Genomic DNA, 19,733 nt, shown 5'->3' on the forward strand with positions numbered 1-19,733 from the left:
GATCATGAATAAAAAGATGCAAAAGAACCTTGGAAGCCAAAAAGGTCAAGGAAACAGGTTCTCATGGAGCCTCCAGAAGGAACATAGCCCTGAGGACTCATTTCAGACTTCCAGCCTTCAGATCTGTAAGCTAATAAATGTATTTTAAAGTCACTAAGTTTGTGATAACTGGCTAGAGTAACCACAGGAGACAAACATGGAACCCTCCAGAGAATCTCAGAGAATTCAGATTTAGAGACCAAAGTTTCACACCAGCTTAGCCCCGGAGGTCTCAGCGTCTCTCAGTCTCTTTCACTCCTCTGTAAAACAACAGATCACTACACTCTGAAAACATTCAGCCAGTTCTCGGGGGGAAATCTGGAGTGAGAGAAAGGAAGAGTGATGGTGTCAAACTCTGCCCTGGGGGTATGATTATAAAGAAGGAAAATCTGGTCTTTGTCTCTGATTCCTGGCACAGAGCTTCAAATACCTTTGGAATTTCCTAAGTGGTAGGAGAACCTTGTTATTCATAAGGAGCCCCTTTTGAGTGCACCTGAGTTTATGTAAAGAGGTAATTCGTACAGGATAGTTTCCCTTGAAACTTGATTTGGCCACACAAGAAACACTGTGTATGAGATTACAGGATTGGAACTTCTAGCCCCTCTCTGTTGTTTTTCTTTTATTAAAGTTTATTTAATTTAATTTAAAACTCCAATACTTTGGCCACCTCATGTGAAGAGTTGACTCATTGGAAAAGACCCTGATGCTGGGAGGAATTGGGGGCAGGAGGAGAAGGGGACGACCGAGGATGAGATGGATGGATGGCATCACCAACTCGATGTACATGAGTTTGGGTGAACTCTGGGAGTTGGTGATGGACAGGGAGGCCTGGCGTGCTGCGATTCATGGGGTTGCAAAGAGTTGGACATGACTGAGCGACTGAACTGAACTGAATTTAATTTAAAATGCTGGGTTAATTTCAAGTGTACAGCAAACAGATTCAGTTATATGTGTGTGTGTGTGTGTGTGTGTGTGTTTGTTACCAGATTCTTTTCCATTATAGGTTAGTATAAGACATTGAGCATAGTTCTCTGTACTTCATAGTAGGTCCTGGTTTGTTTACTTGTTGTTTACTATTTTAGTATAGTAGTTTGCATCTGTTAATCCCAAATTCACAATTTATCTCTTCCCCCACCACTTGCCTTTCATAACCATAAATTTGCTTTCTAGGTCTGTAAGTCTGTTTCTGCTTTGTAAATAAGTTAGTTTGTATCATTTTTTAAGACTTCACATATAAGTGATATTGGCTTTCCCAGGGGGCACTAGTGGTAAAGAAACCTCATGCCAACATTGAAGACATAAGAGACGCGGGTTCAGTCTCTGGGTTGAGAAGATCCCCTGAAGGAGGGCATGGCCACCCACTTCAGTATTCTTGCCTGGAGAGTCCCATGGACAGAGCAGCCTGGTGGGCTACAGTCCACAGGGTCACAAAGAGTTGGACATGACTGAAGTGACTTAGCATGCATGCCCATAAGTGATATTAAATGATATTTGTCTCTATCTATCTGACTTAATTCACTTGGGATGATAATCTCCAGGTCTATCCACATTGCTGCAAATGGAATTTTTTTCATTCTTTTTTGTGGCTGAATAATATTGCATTGTGTGTGTGTGTGTGTGTGTGTGTGTGTGTGTGTGTGTGTGTGTGTGTGTAGGCTTCCCAGCTGGTAAAGAATCTGCTTGCCAATGAAGCAGACCCAAGAAACATGGGTTGGATCCCTAGGTTGGGAAGATCCTCTGGAGTAGGAAATGACAACCCACTCTAGTATTCTTGCCAGAAAAATGCCATGGACAGAGGAGCCTGGCGGGCTACAGTCCATGGGGTCACACAGAGTTAGACACGACTGAGTGACTGAGGACCCATTTATACACACACACACACACACACACACACACACACACACACACACACACACCCCCCACATCTTCTATATTCATTCATCAACAGATGAATGAATGCATATTGAGGTTGTCTTCATGTCTTGGTTATTGTGAATAAAGCTGTTATGAACATTGGAGCACATTTATCTTTTCAAACTAGAGTTTTCTCCAAATATATGCTCAAGAGTTTCAGCCCATTCTGCTCAGACCTCCTTGGGAGGGGAGATTTGCTGAAGGTTGAGTTCAGTCACATGGTCAATGACTTGATCAATTACACCTAACTAATAAAACCTGGACAAAAGCTCTGAACAAGAAGACACAGAGGTTTCCTGGCTGGCGACTTGTGGCTACACAGGTAGGACGGTACCTCCCCAGACTTCACAGATACAGAACCTGCTGTACTTGGGGTCTCCTCAAACTTTGTTATCTTAGGAGTCTCTTCATCTGGCCATACATTTTTATCCTTTATATTAAAATAATAATCACAAATGTGTACTGCTTGGATTCTTTGAGTCCTTCTGTTAATAGGTGATCATCGCACCTGAAGGGGGATCATTGCTGTTGTTGTTCCATTGCTAAGTCATGCCCAAGTCTTTGTGACTCCGTGGACTGCAGCGCACAGACTTCCCTGCCCTTCACAGGGGATCATAAGGACCACCAAATTTATAGCCACGTTGGTCAGGGAGACGTGCGGGCGGCTCTTGGGACTTGTGGCCGGCATCAGCAGTTTGAGCAAATTCCAAGCAGTTAGTATCAGACTTGAGTTGAATCATTGGATACCCAGTTGCTGTCAGAGAATTGGTGTTAGAGTGTAGCCCTTGACTGGTTGAGTGGCCTTGGGCCTAGTTTTCCTCATCTAAGTTAAGAGATTAGTGGAGTTTATGAATCTGAGCAGCAAAGTATCTTTTTCTCTAGATAATATCTTATCCTGAAGCCCACATGTTAGCAAGGTAATGCTCAAAATCCTTCAAGCTAGGCTTCAATGATACGTGAATGGAGAAATTCCAAATGTACAAGCTAGATTTAGAAAAAGCAGAGGAACCAGAGGTCAAATTGCCAACATCCATTGGATCATAGAAAAACGAAGAGAGTTCCAGAAGAACATCTACTTCTGCTTCATTGACTACACTAAAGCCTTTGACTGTGTGGATCATGACAAACTGTGGAAATTTCTTAAAGAGATGGGAATACCAGACTACCTTACCTGCCTCCTGAGAGATTTGTATGCAGGTCAAGAAGCAACAGTTAGAACTGGGCATAGAACAATGGTCTGGTTCAAAATTGGAACAGGAGTATGTCAAGGTTGGATATTGTCACTCTGCTTCAGTTCGGTTAAGTCAGTCAATCGTGTCCGACTCTTTGCAACCCCATGGACTGCCACACACCAGGCTTCCCTATCCATCACTACAGGAGCCTGCTCAAACTCATGTCCATTCAGTCGGTCATGCCATCCAGCCATCTCATCCTCTGTCGTCCCCTTCTCTTTCTGCCTTCAGTCTTTCTCAGCATCAGAGTCTTTTCCAGTGAATCAGTTCTTCACATCAGATGGTCAAAGTATTGGACCTTCAACTACAGCATCAGCCCTTCCAATGAATATTCAGGACTGATTTCCTTTATGATTGACTCCTTTAATTTCCTTGCTGTCCACAGGACTCTCAAGAGTCTTCTCCAATACCACAGTTCAAAAGCATCAATTCATCAGTGCTCAGCCTGCTTTATGGTCCAACTCTCACATCCATACATGACTATTGAGAAAACCATAGCTATGACTAGATGGACCTTTGTCAGCAAAGTAATGTCTCTGCTTTTTAATATGCTATCTAGGTTGGTTATAGCTTCTCTTCCAAGGAACAAGCATCTTTTAATTTCATGGCTACAGTCACCATTTACAGTGATTTTGGAGCCGAAGAAAATAAAGTCTGTCATTGTTTCCCCATCTATTTGCCACAAAGTGATGGGACCAGATGCCATTATCTTTGTTTTTTGAATGCTGAGTTTTAAGCCAGCTTTTTCACTCTTCTCTTTAACTTTGATAAAGAGACTCTTCAGTTCCTGTTTGGTTTCTGCCATAATGGTGGTGTCATCTGCATATCTGAGGTTAATGATATTTCTCTTGGCAATCTTGATTCCAGCTTGTGCTTCTTCCAGCCCAGCATTTCTCATGTTGCACTCTGTGTATAAGTTAAAGAAGCAGGGTGACAATATACAGCATTGACGTACTCCTTTCCCAATTTGGAACCAGTCCATTGTTCCATATCTGGTTCTAAGCGTTGCTTCTTGATCTGCATACAGATTTCTCAGGAGGGGGGTAAGGTGGTCTGGTATTCCCATCTCTTTAAGAATTTTCCACAGTTTGTTGTGATCCACACAGTCAAAGGCTTTGGCATAGTCTATAAAGCAGAAGTAGATTTTTTTTTTCTGGAACTCTCTTGCTTTTTATATGATCTAACAGATGTTGGCAATTTGATCTCTGGTCCTCTGCTTTTTCTAAATCCAGCTTGAACATCCGCAAGTTCTCAGTTCTCATATTGTTGGAGACTGGCCTTGAGGGTTACTTTGCTAGTGTGTGAGATGAGTGCAATTGTGTGGTAGTTTGAACATTCTTTGGCATTGCCTTTCTTTGGGATTGGAATGAAAATTGACCTTTTGCAGTCCTGTGGCCGCTCCTGAGTTTTCCAAATGTGCTGGCATATTGAGTGCAGCACTTTCACAGCATCATCTTTTAGGATTTGAAATCGCTCAGCAGGAATGCCATCACCTCCACTAGCTTTGTTTGTAGTGATGCTTCCTAATGCCCACTTCACTTCAGACTCCAGGATGTCTGGCTCTAGGTGGGTGATCACACCATCGTGGTTTTCCGGGTCATTAAGATCTTTTATTGTATAGTTCTTCCATGTATTCTTGCAACCTTTTCTTAATATCTTCTGCCTTTTTAGGTCCATACCATTTCTATCCTTTATTGTGCCCACTGTTGCATGGAATGTTCCCTTGTATCTCTGATTTTCTTGAAGAGATCTCCAGTCTTTCCCACTCTATTGTTTTCCTCTATTTCTTTGCATTGATCACTGAGGAAGGCTTTCTTATCTCTCCTTCCTCTTCTTTGGAACTCTGCATTCAGATGGGTATATCTTTCCTTTTGCCCTTTGCCTTTAGCTTTTCTGCTTTTCTCAGTTATCTGTAAGGCTTCCTCAGACAACCATTTTGCTTTTTTGTATTTATTTTTCTTGGAGATGGTCTTTATCACTTCATCCTCTACAGTGTCATGAACCTCTGTCCATAGTTCTTCAGACATTCTGTCTATCAGATCTAATTCAGATGAAGCATAAGGTGGAATTGAGATTGCAGGGGAGAAATATCAATAACCTCAGATATGCAGCAGAGAAGGCAATGGCATCCCACTCCAGTACTCTTGCCTGGAAAATCCCATGGACAGAGGAACCTGGTAGGCTGCAGCCCATGGTGCCACTAAGAGTCAGATATGACTGAGCGACTTCACTTTCACTTTTCACTTTCATACACTGGAGAAGGAAACAGCAACCCACTCCATTGTTCTTGCTTGGAGATTCCCAGGGATGGGGGAGCCTGGTGGGCTGCCGTCTATGGGGTCACACAGAGTCAGACATGACCGAAGCGACTTAGCAGCTGCAGCAGCAGATATGCAGGTCACACCAGCCTTATGGCAGAAAGGGAACAGGAACTAAAGAGGCTCTTGTTGAAGGCGAAAGAGATGAGTGAGAAAGCTGGCTTAAAACTCAACATTCAAAAAGCAAAGATCATGATATCTGGTCCCATCACTTCATGGTAAATAGATGGGGAAACAATGGAAACAGTGACAGACTTTATTTTCTTTGGCTCCAGTATCACTGTGGATGGTGACTGCTGCCATGAAGTTGAAATACATTTGCTCTTGGAAGGAAAGCTATGACAAACCTAGACAGCGTATTAAAAAGCAGTGACCCAGAAAGATGTTATGGGGAGGGAGGTGGGAGGGGGTTCATGTTTGGGAATGCATGTAAGAATTAAAGATTTTAAAATTTAAAAAATAAAAACTAAAAAAAATAAAAATAAAAAAATAAAAAATAAATAAAAAGCAGTGACATTATTTGTCAACAAAGGTCCATATAGTTAAAACTATGGTTTTTCCAATAGTCATGTATGGATGTGAGAGTTGAACCATAAAGTAGGCTGAGTGCCAAAGAATTGATGCTTTTGAGCTGTGGTGTTGGAGAAGACTCTTGAGAGTCCCTTGGACTGCAAGGAGATCAGAGCAGTCGATCATAAAGGAAACCAGTCCTGAATATTCATTGGAAGGACTGATGCTGAAGCTGAAACTACAGTACTTTGGCCACCTGATGTGAAGAGCTGACTCATTGGAAAAGACCCTGATGCTGGGAAAAATTGAAGGCAGGAGGAGAAGGGGACGATGGAGGAGAAGGGGACGACAGAGGATAAGATGGTTAGATGGCATCACCGACTCAATGGACATGAGTTTGCCCAAACTCCAGAAGATGACAGAGGATAGGGAACCCTGGCGTGCTATAGTCCATGGGGTTGTAAAGAGTTGGACATGACTGAGTGACTTAGAAACAAAGCCCAATATGTATACACCTGACCCTCAAACAAAGCAGGCCGTAGAGGTGCTGACCTCCACACAGTCGAACATCCACATACAGCTTTCTGGTCCACATACATCCATGGTTCCATGTCCACTGGTTCAACCAAACACAGATCACATAGTTTTTTAGAATTTATTTCCTGCAGGAAAACACACACACACACACACACACACACATTTAAGTGCACCTGTACACCTTTAAGCCTATGCTGTTCAAGGGTCAGCTGAATTTGCATGAAAGCAAATTCCAGGCCCCAAGTCTCTTCCAAAGCTTCCTTCTCCTTATCCCTGAGATGTCTGTGTGAAAACCTGGGGGTCTGGTGAGTAATTGGAGAGTCAGTGGCCTAGGTGGTCTGAGATCCCCTTTGCTCTCAAGAAATCCTATTACATACTCTCCAAGTCTAATAAGCAGGAATGTGATTTCCCCAAGGCCTTGGATGCCGCTTCAGGGGAACCCTTCCTCTCTCAAGAGGCCCCCAGGGGAACTGATGACAGACGATGCCTGCTTCTCAACTGAGTTGGAAATGAGCCCTCACTCCTGCTCAAGTCCCCTGCCAGGGACCAAGGTCAAACCTGTGTGGTCGCAGATCCCAACTCTTTATTATCAGAAATAAAGTAAATTCTACACTTCTCTCCTCCCCCATGCAAGGCAGCAGCAGGCTCTGGCCCTATCTCTGGTAATATCAGGTTTATAAGAACAGTTTCTCACTTTTATTCATTTGAGAATTGAATTAGCTTTCACATTGGCCTCCACAGCTTCAAAGAACATCTCCCAGCCATCATTTACCACACTATTAAATCGAGAAGCATTTGTCGGCACATCTGATAATTTGATTCTGAGTGATGTTTGTGTTGTTGCAAAGGATTTTAGCCAGCAATAATAACGTTACGGATGTGTGGCTGGGCCTTTTAACTACTAACTCAAAAGAGATTTCGACAACTGGCTATAGCACTGGTAATGAACAGACTAGGTTAGTTTGAAAGTTATTATGTTTCAATAGAAGGAACTGGATTCAATTTAAAGATACTCCCAGGTCTGGCCACGGTAACATCTTTAGTTCCTTACATGAAACTAGGTAAAAAGTCTGCTGTTGGAGCAGTGGGCAATCTTCAAGGCCCAGCATGCTAAGTAGGTTCAGGATTGTTACTGTCAAGTTCCGTTTAGTTCTTCCTTGTTGGTAAGACCTGCCAAGAGTTACAGGCTCAATAGTGAGAGCAGAGGATTTTGACCTAAAAGACTGAGGTTCAAATTCCAGATCTGGTACTTGGGCAAATAACATATTGATCAGATTTCTCTTTAGTCTAATCAGGAAAAAAAAATAATAATGTTGTCGATGGGATTCATTTAGATCAGAATTTCTCACCCTTGGCGCTATTGGCTTGGGGATGGACTCTTTGTTGTGAGGGTTTGTCTGGTGTATTACGGGATGTTTAGCAGGATCCCTGGCCTCTCCCACTAAATACCAGCATCAAACCCCTCCAGAGTGAGAATCAAAATTGTGTCCAGTCCTTGCCCATAGTGCCTGGAAGCAAAGTCACACTGAATAAGACCCACTGGTTTGATAATGTTGTCAAGGCTCTTAGGTGGTGCCAGACTCATAGGGCTCAGTAACTGTTATTCAGATTTCTTTTTAAAAAGTATCTGAGCAGCCTGGACCCTTCTCATTAATAGTGGGTTGAATGTGTGCTCGTGGGTCTCTGCTGTACCTGCTAGACCAGGATTGTCTGTGGATCCAGGTTAGGAGACCATCTAAGGAGATGTGAATTCTGGTGGCTTTTGTGTGACCCGATAGCCTAAATTCCCTAATCTGCACTTTCACAATAGTCAGTGTAATCACACGTCTTGCTCACAGCAGGATAAGATACCTCTGTGGACAAGTGAGGCTGACCAGCACAGTATGTCTCATAACTATCCATCCTTTTTTTAAATAAACATTTGCGTGCATACTAAGTCACTTCAGTGTGTCCGACTGTGTGCAACCCATGGATTACAGCCTTCCGGCTCCTCCGTCCATGGGATTCTCCAGGCAAGAATACTGGGGTGTGTTGCCATGCCCTCCTCCAGGAGATCTTCCCGACCCGGGGGTCAAACCCACATCTCTTAAGTCTCCTGCAGTGACAGGTGGGTTCTTTAAAACTAGTGCCACCGGGGAAGCCCAATAAACATTTATTCAGAGTCTATTATATGCCAAGTTATGCCCTGGGCATTTGGGATACAATGAATAAGTATTGGTCTTGGTCTTCTACAAGTTACAGTGGCAGAGAATACACACAGAGAGAAAAATGAATATGGCAAAGAATGATAGAAAAAAAGAAGCAAAGAAAAAGATAGAAAGAAGAAAAGGAAGGAAGAAAGGAAAGGCCAGAGTAGAACTTGGCCACCCAACGCAACCTGGAATATTGGAAAGACTCCTTTGTGAGACTCAGAGTTTTGAAAATTTAGGACCTAGTTTTTCCTCTCCCAAAACTGGCTGTAAGGATTTATTTCATATTTAATCTTTTTACTTTTCAGACTAGAAAATTTGAGGACAAAGAGATAGTAACTCTTGTTCAAAGAAATCCAGTGAGTCTTCCCAGAGTTCATAGTTTCTTTATGCTATAGGTCTCGTGTGTGTGTGTGTGTGTGTGTGTGTGTGTGTGTGTGTAGGTTAAGTCACTTCAGTCATGTCCAACTCTTTGTGACCCTATGGACTGTAGCCTGCCAAGCTCCTCTGTCCATGGGATTCTCCAGGCAAGAATACTGGAGTGGTTTGCCATGCCTTCCTCCAGGGGATCTTCCCAACCCAAGAATCAAACCCATGTCTTCTGTCTCCTGCATTGGCAGGCAGGTTCTTACCACTAGCACCACCTGGGAAGCCTATAGGCCTCCTATAGGAGGCAAATAAATACAACAAACTGAATGTGGCTGACAAAATGCTCTATTCACCAGAGGAAAATAAGGTGGTTTCTCAGTTTCTAGTACTGCATCCTGGCCTGTGTGTGTGTGTTTGTGTGTGTGTGTGTGTGTGTGTGTCTGTCTGTGTATACGTATGTGCATCTGTGTGACTATTGAGACATTGGCAATATCTGTTGTGATATTTGCCCATTGCTGGCTGTTTCAAAGAGAATAGACTGCTCGACAGGGGTAGTCATGGGCTTGAAATGGTCTAGAAGCTGCTGTTCGCTGGCAAGTGGGGTAAGAGTTTCTCTAGCAGAGATAGAAAAGTGTGAGAGGAATGTAGCTGCAGTAGGAAGAGGAATCTTTCCTTTACTCTAAACCAAGAAGATGAGCGTGACCTGACAGGTAGTGCTCTAACAAGTGTTTAGTGTTTGAATGAATTAATGCATAAGGGAAGTGAGTAAAACTTGGAACAAATGAGTTCTTCCTGTGTTTACTTCCAGAAGAGAAGGGTGAATTCCATCTTTGGTTTTGTCTGGCCAGCCTGGCTCTTTTTCTCCAAATCATCCCTCCATCTACAACATCCATTTGTTTTCATTTAGAGGGACTGTGTTCTCAAACGACCCTGCATCTCCTGTCACTGGTAGCTGGTCCAGGAGCAGACATCTGATCCAGAATGGGCCCATCAGAGCATACTTCTCTGCACCAGAAACAGCTGAGTGACCAAAGAAGGGGTCCCTGACCCCTGCTAAGCCAGTGAGTCCATTCATGAAGCCATTTAGACTAGCATTGCGGGAATGAGTTCAGTATCTCTAGAATGACTGACATCATAAATAGAACAATCAGGAGTTAGCAGGAGCCATTTTTTTAAACAACTGATTATCAACTTATTGGGGGCTTCTCTGGTGGCTCAGATGGTAAAAGAATCTGCCTGCAACATGGGAGACCTGGGTTTCATCCCTGGGTTGGGAAGATCCTTGGAGAAGGCAATGGCCACCCATTCTAGTATTCCTGCCTGGAGAATTCCATGGACACAGGAGCGAGAGTGGCAGGCTACAGTTCACAGGGTCGTGAAATGCCCGACACAACTGGGTGACTAACAATTTCACTTCTCACTTTCACTTTATCAATTTATTAAAAAGGTTAATTTAAGCATCTGCAATGGTGACTTCAACCTCAACTCCTGACTCAGTGATGATAGAAGTGATCTGTTTGACAGTCTCAGAATGTGCAAGTCAATGTTGCTTGTGGATCCTTGCCTGGAAACAATTCCAAGTCTTAGAACCATCTTTTCCAAGTCCTCTTTGTATCCTTGTAGTTATTCTCAGAGTCTCAGTAGGTATCTGAACCCATGCTTTCAGTTTGAGATTGTTTTCCTTCACATCTCCGGTCAGCTCAGCACTAACCTTCTCCAAAGACTTCATGTTGCAGCTGAGGGTGATTCTAATCTGGTGAATCACCACCACTGGCTCCACAGAGTAGTGTGTGTGTGTGTGTGTGTGTGTGTGTGTGTGTGTGTGTGTGCGCGCGCACGTGTATGTGTGTGTGTGTGGGTATGTGTTCAGTCGCTCAGTCATGTCTGACTCTTTACACCCCATGGACTGTAGCTCGCCAGGCTCCTCTGTCCATGGAATTTTCCAGGCAAGAATACTGGAATGGGTTGCCAATTCCTCCTCCAGGGATCTTCCCAACCCAAAGACTGAACCCATGTCTCCTGCATTGGCAGGCAGATTCCTTACCACTGCACCAACTTACAGTATCTTTAAAAGCCACAGGTGAGGTGAGGCTTCCTGACCAACTTGTTCCTGGGGAGAGTGAACAGTGGTGGGTCAGGAACAGGAGCGGGTGGCCTTGGGGCTCCACTGAAGCAGCAACCTGCATTTTTCTCAAAGAGCAGGAGCTGTGTTTTTTGCTGTGTAGCTACAAACCATGTACAATGAGAGAGAAGAAAAAAGGAAACAAGCAGACAGATGCTATAGGAAATGGAAGAAGAATCTCAGTGTGTCTGAATCTTGGTTTTATGGATCCTGAAGTCTCCCTGCATTCCTGCCTTTTCCTGGGCTTGATTCATCCGTTCTTCACGAGATCCCTCCAGGTCCTTATAATTCCACTTTTCCTTAAACTATTTTGAGTTGTGTGCCTGTCAGTTGCAGTCAACAGAGTCCTGGCTGAACACACAGGCCAGGCATCAAGATAAGTTCATTCCCTTTGCCTGATTTGTAACTTCTGCAGATCATATCAGGCAGGCGTACACCACTCCACTGTAAATCATCAACACAAGGCCCTTAGTCTGTAATAAAGCAACATTCTTCTTCAAATTCATTCAATACACCTTCATAAGAGTAATGGCTCAGAAGTTGCTTTGTAACAAAGATGCCGATATTATAGAAACTCAAGATGGAGAATTTACTGGAGAGAGAAGAGCAGTCTATTGACCTGCTACAAATGTTCTGGCTCTGTCGTTATTCAAATATTTCTACTGCCTGGACTCCTGAATTTTTTCCTCTGTCTTCTGAACATGAGGGAGTCTTTCTCCTAAGCCTTTCCTACCTGTATGATTTTGAATTAATGCTTATCTGTGGAAATGGCAGTCCATGGTGTAACAGTTTGTGGCAGCCAATAGCCCAAGCTGCCAATGAATCCACATAATCTGGAAGCCTCCATTCAGAGAGGAAGGAAAATCACCCTTTATCCACCGCTGACCACTTTTCTAGGCACTGTCCACTTGTTATTATCTGTCATAAAATAGCAAATGTGATGCTCACAGCCACACAGCAAGGATTGGTACCCTATTTTAGAGGAAGCTGAGGCTCACATTAGTTAAGGAAGTGGTCCAACTGATCAGCTATGGGGCAGGGCTTGGAATTTGGATTTTTCTGGTTTTTCTGGCTTTATAGCCCATGTTCCCTCTTTGTTGAGATCTTTGAGAGACACAGAGAGACTTCCCAGGAGAAATTCCTGATTGCCCAGAGTGGAAGGAAGTCCTGGCTCATTCAAACCAGGCTCTCCTTACTGAAATATGAGTGCCTGCAATCTATAGGACCTATTGCATCCCAGGACACTTCCCTCTTTTTAACATGGGAACTCCATGTCGGAAACCTACCATTTTTGTAAAATAACAGAAGAAAATGCTCAACTACCTTTTGTCCCGAAATTTTTGTTCCTGTCTTCTTCTCCCCTCTGCTGCTAATATGGCCACTCTCCTTCCCACTCAGCTGGGTCCAAAGCCTCGGAAATAGTTTGCTGACTTCTTTCTTTACCAAATTTCTATTTTGCACCCCAGAGCAAAAATGAGACCTGAGAAACTGCAAATCTGCCTGGTGTCCCTACTTTGCTTTTTGCACTGTTGGAGGGAATGTAAATTGATACAGTCACTGTGGAGAATAGTATGGAGATTCCTTTAAAAAAGTAAACATATGAGCTGAGGTGTCCACTTGGCCATTTTCCAGAAGGAGCTCTGGCCTGAAGGGCTGGGTGCAAGGCCTCTGCATGAGCAAGTGAAACCAGACTAAGCATTAAAGAAAAAAAAAGAGATCACACCCTGAGCCTTTGGAGTGGGCATACTGACTCCAAGACCCTAGACTACCAGAGAACTAACCCTAGGGAGTATCAAATAGTGAGAACTCACACAAAGGAAACCACTTGAACACAAGACCCAGCATCACCCAACCACCAGTAGCACCCTGTGCATGATGCCTCATCTAAACAACAAACAAAACAAAAAATATAAACCCAACCATCAGCAGACAGGATTACCACCTCACTCAGCCTTCTCCTTCAGAGGAAAAACAAACAAATATACAGAAAATTCAGCACAAATCTCACCCTATACAAAGTTTACACAAACCACTGGACCAATCTTAGAAGGCCAGAAACCAAAAGGAAGAAAGAATTCAACCTTGAAGACTTTGAAAAGGAGACCTCACACACAATAAGTTAAAAAAAAATAATGAAAAGGCAGAGAAATATTACACAAATGAAGGAACAAATTAGAAACACAGAAGTCCAAATTAAAGAAGAGGAAATAGGCAAACTACCTGGAAAAGAATTCAGAATGATGATGGTAAAGATGATCAAAAACCTTGAAAACAAAATAGAGAAAATACAAGAATCAATTAACAAAGACTTAGAAGAATTATAGAAACAACACAATTACTGAAATTAAAAATACTGTGGAAGGAATATGAATTCCCTCATAGCTCAGTTGCTAAAGAATCCGCCTGCAATGCAGGAAACCCCAGTTCAATTCCTGGGTCAGGAAGATCCTCTGGAGAAGGGATAGGCTACCCACTCCAGTATTCTTGAGCTTCCCTTGTGACTCAGCTGGTAAAGAATCCGCCTGCAATGTGGGAGACCTGGGTTTGATCCCTGGGTTGGGAAGATCCCCTGTAGAAGGGAAAGGCTACCCACACCAGTATTCTGGCCTGGGGAATTCCATGGACTGTATAGTCCATGGGGTTGCAAAGAGTCGGACACAACTGAGTAACTTTCACTTCCTGAAAGGAATCAATAGCAGAATATCTGAAGCAGAAGAACGAATCAATGAGCTGGAAGATAAAATGGTGGAAATAACTTCTGAAGAGCAGCATAAAGTAAAAAGAATGAAAAGAACTGAGAATAGCCTCAGAAACCTCTGGAACAACATCAAACGCACCAACATTCAAATTATAGGGGTCCCAGAAGAAGAGAAAAAGAAAGGGTATAAGAAAAAATTTAAACAGATTATAGTTGAAAATTTCCCCAACATGGAAAAGGAAATAGTAAATCAATTCTAAAAGGTGCAAAGACTCCCATACAGGATAAACCCAATGAGAAACATGCCAAGACACATAAAAACTAACCAAACAAAAAAGACTGAACACAAAGAAAGAATATTAAAAGCAGCAAGGGAAAAGCGACAAGTAACATACAAGGGAAACCCTATACATTTAACAGTTGATCTTTCAGCAGAAACTCTGCAGGCCAGAAGGGAATGGCAGGATATATTCAAAGTACAGCAAGGAAAAGATCTACAACCAAAATTACTATACCTGGCAGGGATCTCATTCAAAATTGATGGAGAAATAAAAAACTTTTTTTAATTGATTTTTTTAATTTAAATTTTATTTTTTTACTTTACAATACTGTATTGGTTTTGCCATACATTGACATGAATCCACCACAGGTGTACATGAGTTCCCAACCCTGAACCCCCTCCCACCACCCTCCTTATATCTAAGACAAGCAAAAGTTAAGAGAATTCAGCACCACCAAACCAGCTTTACAGCAAATATTAAATGGATATATATAGTCAAGAACTACAAGAGAAGGAAAAAGGTCTACAAAATCAACCCCAATTAAGAAAATGTCAGTAGGAATATATATATATATACATATATATATATATATATATATATATATATATATATATCAGTAATTACTTTAAATGTAAAAGGATTAAATGCTCCAACCAAAAGACACAGACTGGCTGAATGGATACAAAAACAAGACCCGCATATATGCTGTCTACAAGAAACCCACTTCAGACCTAAAGGCACATGTAGACTGAAAGTGAGAGGATGGAAAAATATATTCCATGCAAATGGGAAGCAAAAGAAAGCTGGAGTAGCAATCCTCATATCAGACAAAACAAACCTTAAAATAAATAATATTACAAGAGGTAAGGAAGGACACTACACAATGTTCAAGGGATCAATCCAAGAGGAAGACATAGCAATTGTAAATATTGTTAGGCACCCAACATAGGAGCACCTCAATACATAAGACAAACACTAACAGATCTAGAAAGAGAAATTGACAGCAACACAGTAATAGTAGGAGACTTTGACACCCCACTCACACCAATGTGCAGATCACCAAACCAGAACATTAATAAGGAAACTCAAGTCTTAAATGATACATTAGATGAGATGGATCTCATTGATATCTTCAGGACATTCCATCCAATTGCAGAAGAATACACCTTCTTCTCAAGTGCACATGGAACATTCTCCAGGATAAACACCATCTTGGATCACAAATCAAACCTCAGTAAATTTTAAAAAGTTGAAATCATATCAAGCATCTTCTCTGACCATAATGTTATGAGACTAGATATCAATTACAAGAAAAAACTGTAAGAAACACAAACACATGGAGATTAAACAATACGTTTCTAAATAACCAACAGGTTACTGAAGAAATCAAAAGGGGACTCAAAAAATTTCTAGAAACAAATGACAATGAAAACACGACAACTCAAAAACCTGTGGGATGCAGCAAAGTCAGTTCTAAGGGGGAAGTGTATAGTAATACAATCTTACCTCAAGAAACAAGGAAAACATCAAATAGACAACCTAACTTCACACCTAAAACAACTGGGAAAAGAGGAACAAATAAAACCCAAAATTAATAGAAGGAAAGAAATCATAAAGATCCAGGCAGAAATAAATGAAAGAGAAATGAAAGAAACAATAGTAAAGATGAACAAAACTAAAAGCTGGTTCTTTGAGAAGATAAGCAAAATTGACAAACCTTTCACCAGACTCATCAAGAAAAAAAAGAGAGAAAAATCAAATCAACAAAATTAGAAATGAAAAAGGAGAGGTAACAACAAACAATGCAGAAATACAAAGGATCATAAGAGACTATTATCAACAACTATATAGATAAAATGGATAACCTGGAAGAAATGGACAGATTCTTAGAAAAGTTCAATCTTCCAAGACTGAATCAGAAAGAAACAGAAATTATGAACAATCCAATTACAAGTAATGAAATTGAAGCTGTGATCAAAAATCTCTCAGAAAACAAAAGCCCAGGACGAAATGTCTTCACAGGAGACTTCTATCAAACATTTAGAGAAGAGCTAATGCCTATCCTTCTAAAACTCTTTCAAAAATTTGCAGAGGAAGGAACACTTCCAAACTCATTCCATGACGTCACCACTACCCTGATACCAAAACCAGACAAAGACAACACAAAACAAGAAAACTACAGGCCAATATCACTGATGAACATAGATGCAAAAATCCTCAACAAAATTTTAGCAAACAGAATTCAGCAACACATCAAAAAGCTGATCAAGTTGGGTTTATTCCAGGGATGCAAGGATTCTACAATATACACAAATCAATCAACTTGATACATCATATTAACAAATTGAAAGATAAGAACCAGAAGATAATCTCAATACTTTGGCCACCTGATGTGAAGAACTGACTCATTTGAAAAGACCCTGATGCTGGGAAAGATTGAAGGTGGGAGGAGAAGGGGACAACAGAGGATGAGATGGTTGGATGGCATCACCGACTCAATGGACATGAGTTTGAGTAAGCTTCAGGAGTTGGTGATGGACAGGGAAGCCTGGCGTGCTGCAGTCCATGGGGTCACAAGGAGTCAGACAGATTGAACAACTGATCTGATAATCTCAATAGATGCAGAAAAAAACTTTGACAAAATTCAGCACCTATTTGTGATTAAAACTCTTCAAAAAATGAGCATAGAAGGAACCTACCTCAACATAGTAAAGGCCATATATGGTAAGCCTACAGCAAACATTAATCTCAATGGTGAAAAACCAAAAGTGTTGCCCCTCAGATCAGGAACAAGACAAGGGTGACCACTTTCCCCACTTTATTCAACATAATTATGGAAGTCCTAGCTACAGCAATCATTGAAGAAAAAGAAATAAAAAGAATCCAGATCAGAAAAGAAGCAAAGCTCTCACTGTTTGCAGATGACATGAAACTGTACACAGAAAACCCTAAAGATAGTATTAGAAAATTACTAGAGCTAATCAGTGAATTTAGCAAAGTTGCAGGATACAAAACCAATTCATAGAAATCACTTGCATTTCTGTATACTAACAATGAAAAATCAGAAAGAGAAATTAAGGAATCAATCCTATTCACCATTGCAACAAAAAGAATTAAATATCTAGGAATAAACTTACCTAGGGAGACAAAGGAACTGTACATAGAAAATTATAAGACACTAATGAAAGAAATCAAAGACAACATAAACAGATGGAGAGATATTCCATGTTCCTGGGTAGGAAGAATCAATATTGTGAAAATGACTATAATATCAAATGCAATCTACAGATTCAATATGATCCCTAGCAAATTACCAATGACATTTTTCACAGAACTAGAACAAAAAATTTTACAATTTATATGGAAACACAAAAGGCCCTGAAAAGCCAAAGCAGTCTTGAGAAACAAGAATGGAGCTGGAGGAATCAAGCTTCCTGACTTCAGATTATACTACAAAGCTACAGTCATCAAGACAGTATGGCACTGGCACAAACACAAATATAGACCAATGGAACAAGAGAGAAAGCCCAGAAATAAACCCATGCACCTGTGGGTACCTTACATTTGACAAAGGAGGCAAGAATATACAATGGGGCAAAGACAGTCTCTTCAATAAATGGTGCTGGGAAAACTGGACAGCTACATGCAAAAGAATTAAATTTGAACATTTCCTAACACTATACACAAAGATAAACTAAAAATGGATTAAAGACCTAAATGTAAGACCAGAAACTATACAACTCTTAGAGGAAAACGTAAGCAGAACACTCAATGACATAAATCAAAGTGAAATCCTCTATGACCCACCTTCTAGAGTAATGGAAATAAAAACAAAAGGAAACAAGTGGGACCTGGTTAAATTTAAACACTTTTGCACAGCAAAGGAAACTGTAAGCAAGGTGAAAAGACAACACTCAGAATCGGAGAAAATAATAGGAAATGAAACAACTGACAAAGGGTTAATTTCCAAAATATATAAGTGGCTCATACAACTCAGTACCAGAAAAACAAACAACCTAATCAAAAAGTGAGAAAAAGACCTAAACAGACATTTCTCCAAAGAAGACATACAGATGGCTAACAAACACATGAAAAGATGCTCAACATCACTCATTCTTGGAGAAATGCAAATCAAAACTACAATGAGCTATCACCTCACACTGGTCAGAATGGCCACCATGAAAAAGTCTACAAACAATAAATGCTGGAGAGGGTGTGGAGGAAAGGGAATACTCTTGCAGTGTTGGTGGGAAGGTAATTGATACAGCCACTATGGAAGATGGTATGGAGATTCCTTAAATAACTAGGAATAAAACCACACATGACCCAGCAATCCCACTCCTAGGCTTATACCCTGAGAAAACTAAAATTGACAAAGACACATGTATCCGATTGTTCATTGCAGCACTATTTACAATAGCTAGAACATGGAAGCAGCCTAGATATCCATTAACAAATGAATGGATAAAGAAGCTATGGTACATATATACAATGGAATATCACTCAGCCATAAAAAGGAATGACTTTGAGTCAGTTCTAATGAGGTGGATGAACCTAGAACCTATTATACAGATTGAAGTAAGTTAGAAAGAGAAAGATAAATATCATATTCTAATACATATATACAGAGTCTCTAAAAATGGTACTGAAGAATTTACTTACAGGGCCACAGTGGAGAAACAGACATAGAGAATAGACTTATGGATATGGGGAGAGGCGAGGAGAGGGTGAGATGTATGGAGAGAGTAACATGGAAACTTACATCACCATATGTAAAATAGCCAATGGGAATTTGCTGTGTGACTAAGAAACTCAAATAGGGGCTCTGCATCAACCTGGAGGGGTGGGATGGGGAGGGAGATGGAGGGAGTTTCAAAAGGGCGGGGATAGGTGTATATATATATATACATACGGATATATATATATATATACATATATATATATATATATCCCTATGATTGATTCATGTTGGGTTTGACAGAAAACAGCAAAATTCTGTAAAGCAATTATCCTTCAGTAAAAAAATAAAGTAAACGTTTTAAAAAAAGTAAACATAGAACTACCACAGTCCATACGGTCACGAAGAGTTAAACATGACTTAGCAACGGAACAGCAACAACAAAAGAACTACCATATGACCCAGCATTCCCACTACTGGGGATATACCCTGAGAAAACCATAATTCAAAAGTACAAATACACCCCAATGTTCATTGCAGCATTATTTATCATAGCCAGGACACAGAAACAATCTAAATGCTCAAGGACAGATAAATGGATAAAGAGGATGTGTTACATATACACAATGGAATATTCCTGAGTATCTGAAAGGAATGAAATAAGGTCATTTGTAGATACATGGATGAACTTAGAGTCTGTCATACAGAGTGAAGTAAGCCAGAAAAACATATATTAATGCATATATGTGGAATCTAGAAAAATGATACAGATGAACCTGTTTCCAAGGCAGGAATAGAAATGCAGACATAGAGAGTGGATCTGTGGACACAGCTGGGGAATGGGAG

The 19,733-nt window shown here is 41.0% G+C and overlaps 1 pseudogene; it reads right to left on the reverse strand.

Moving 5' to 3' along the window:
* Positions 1 to 10,561: 10,561 nt before the first annotated feature.
* The window catches only part of LOC105604858 (small ribosomal subunit protein uS10-like), a 71,878-nt pseudogene continuing 62,706 nt past the window's right edge, over positions 10,562 to 19,733 (reverse strand).

This window comes from Ovis aries, chromosome 24, assembly GCF_016772045.2.
Source record: "Ovis aries strain OAR_USU_Benz2616 breed Rambouillet chromosome 24, ARS-UI_Ramb_v3.0, whole genome shotgun sequence".
Classification (NCBI taxonomy): domain Eukaryota; kingdom Metazoa; phylum Chordata; class Mammalia; order Artiodactyla; family Bovidae; genus Ovis; species Ovis aries.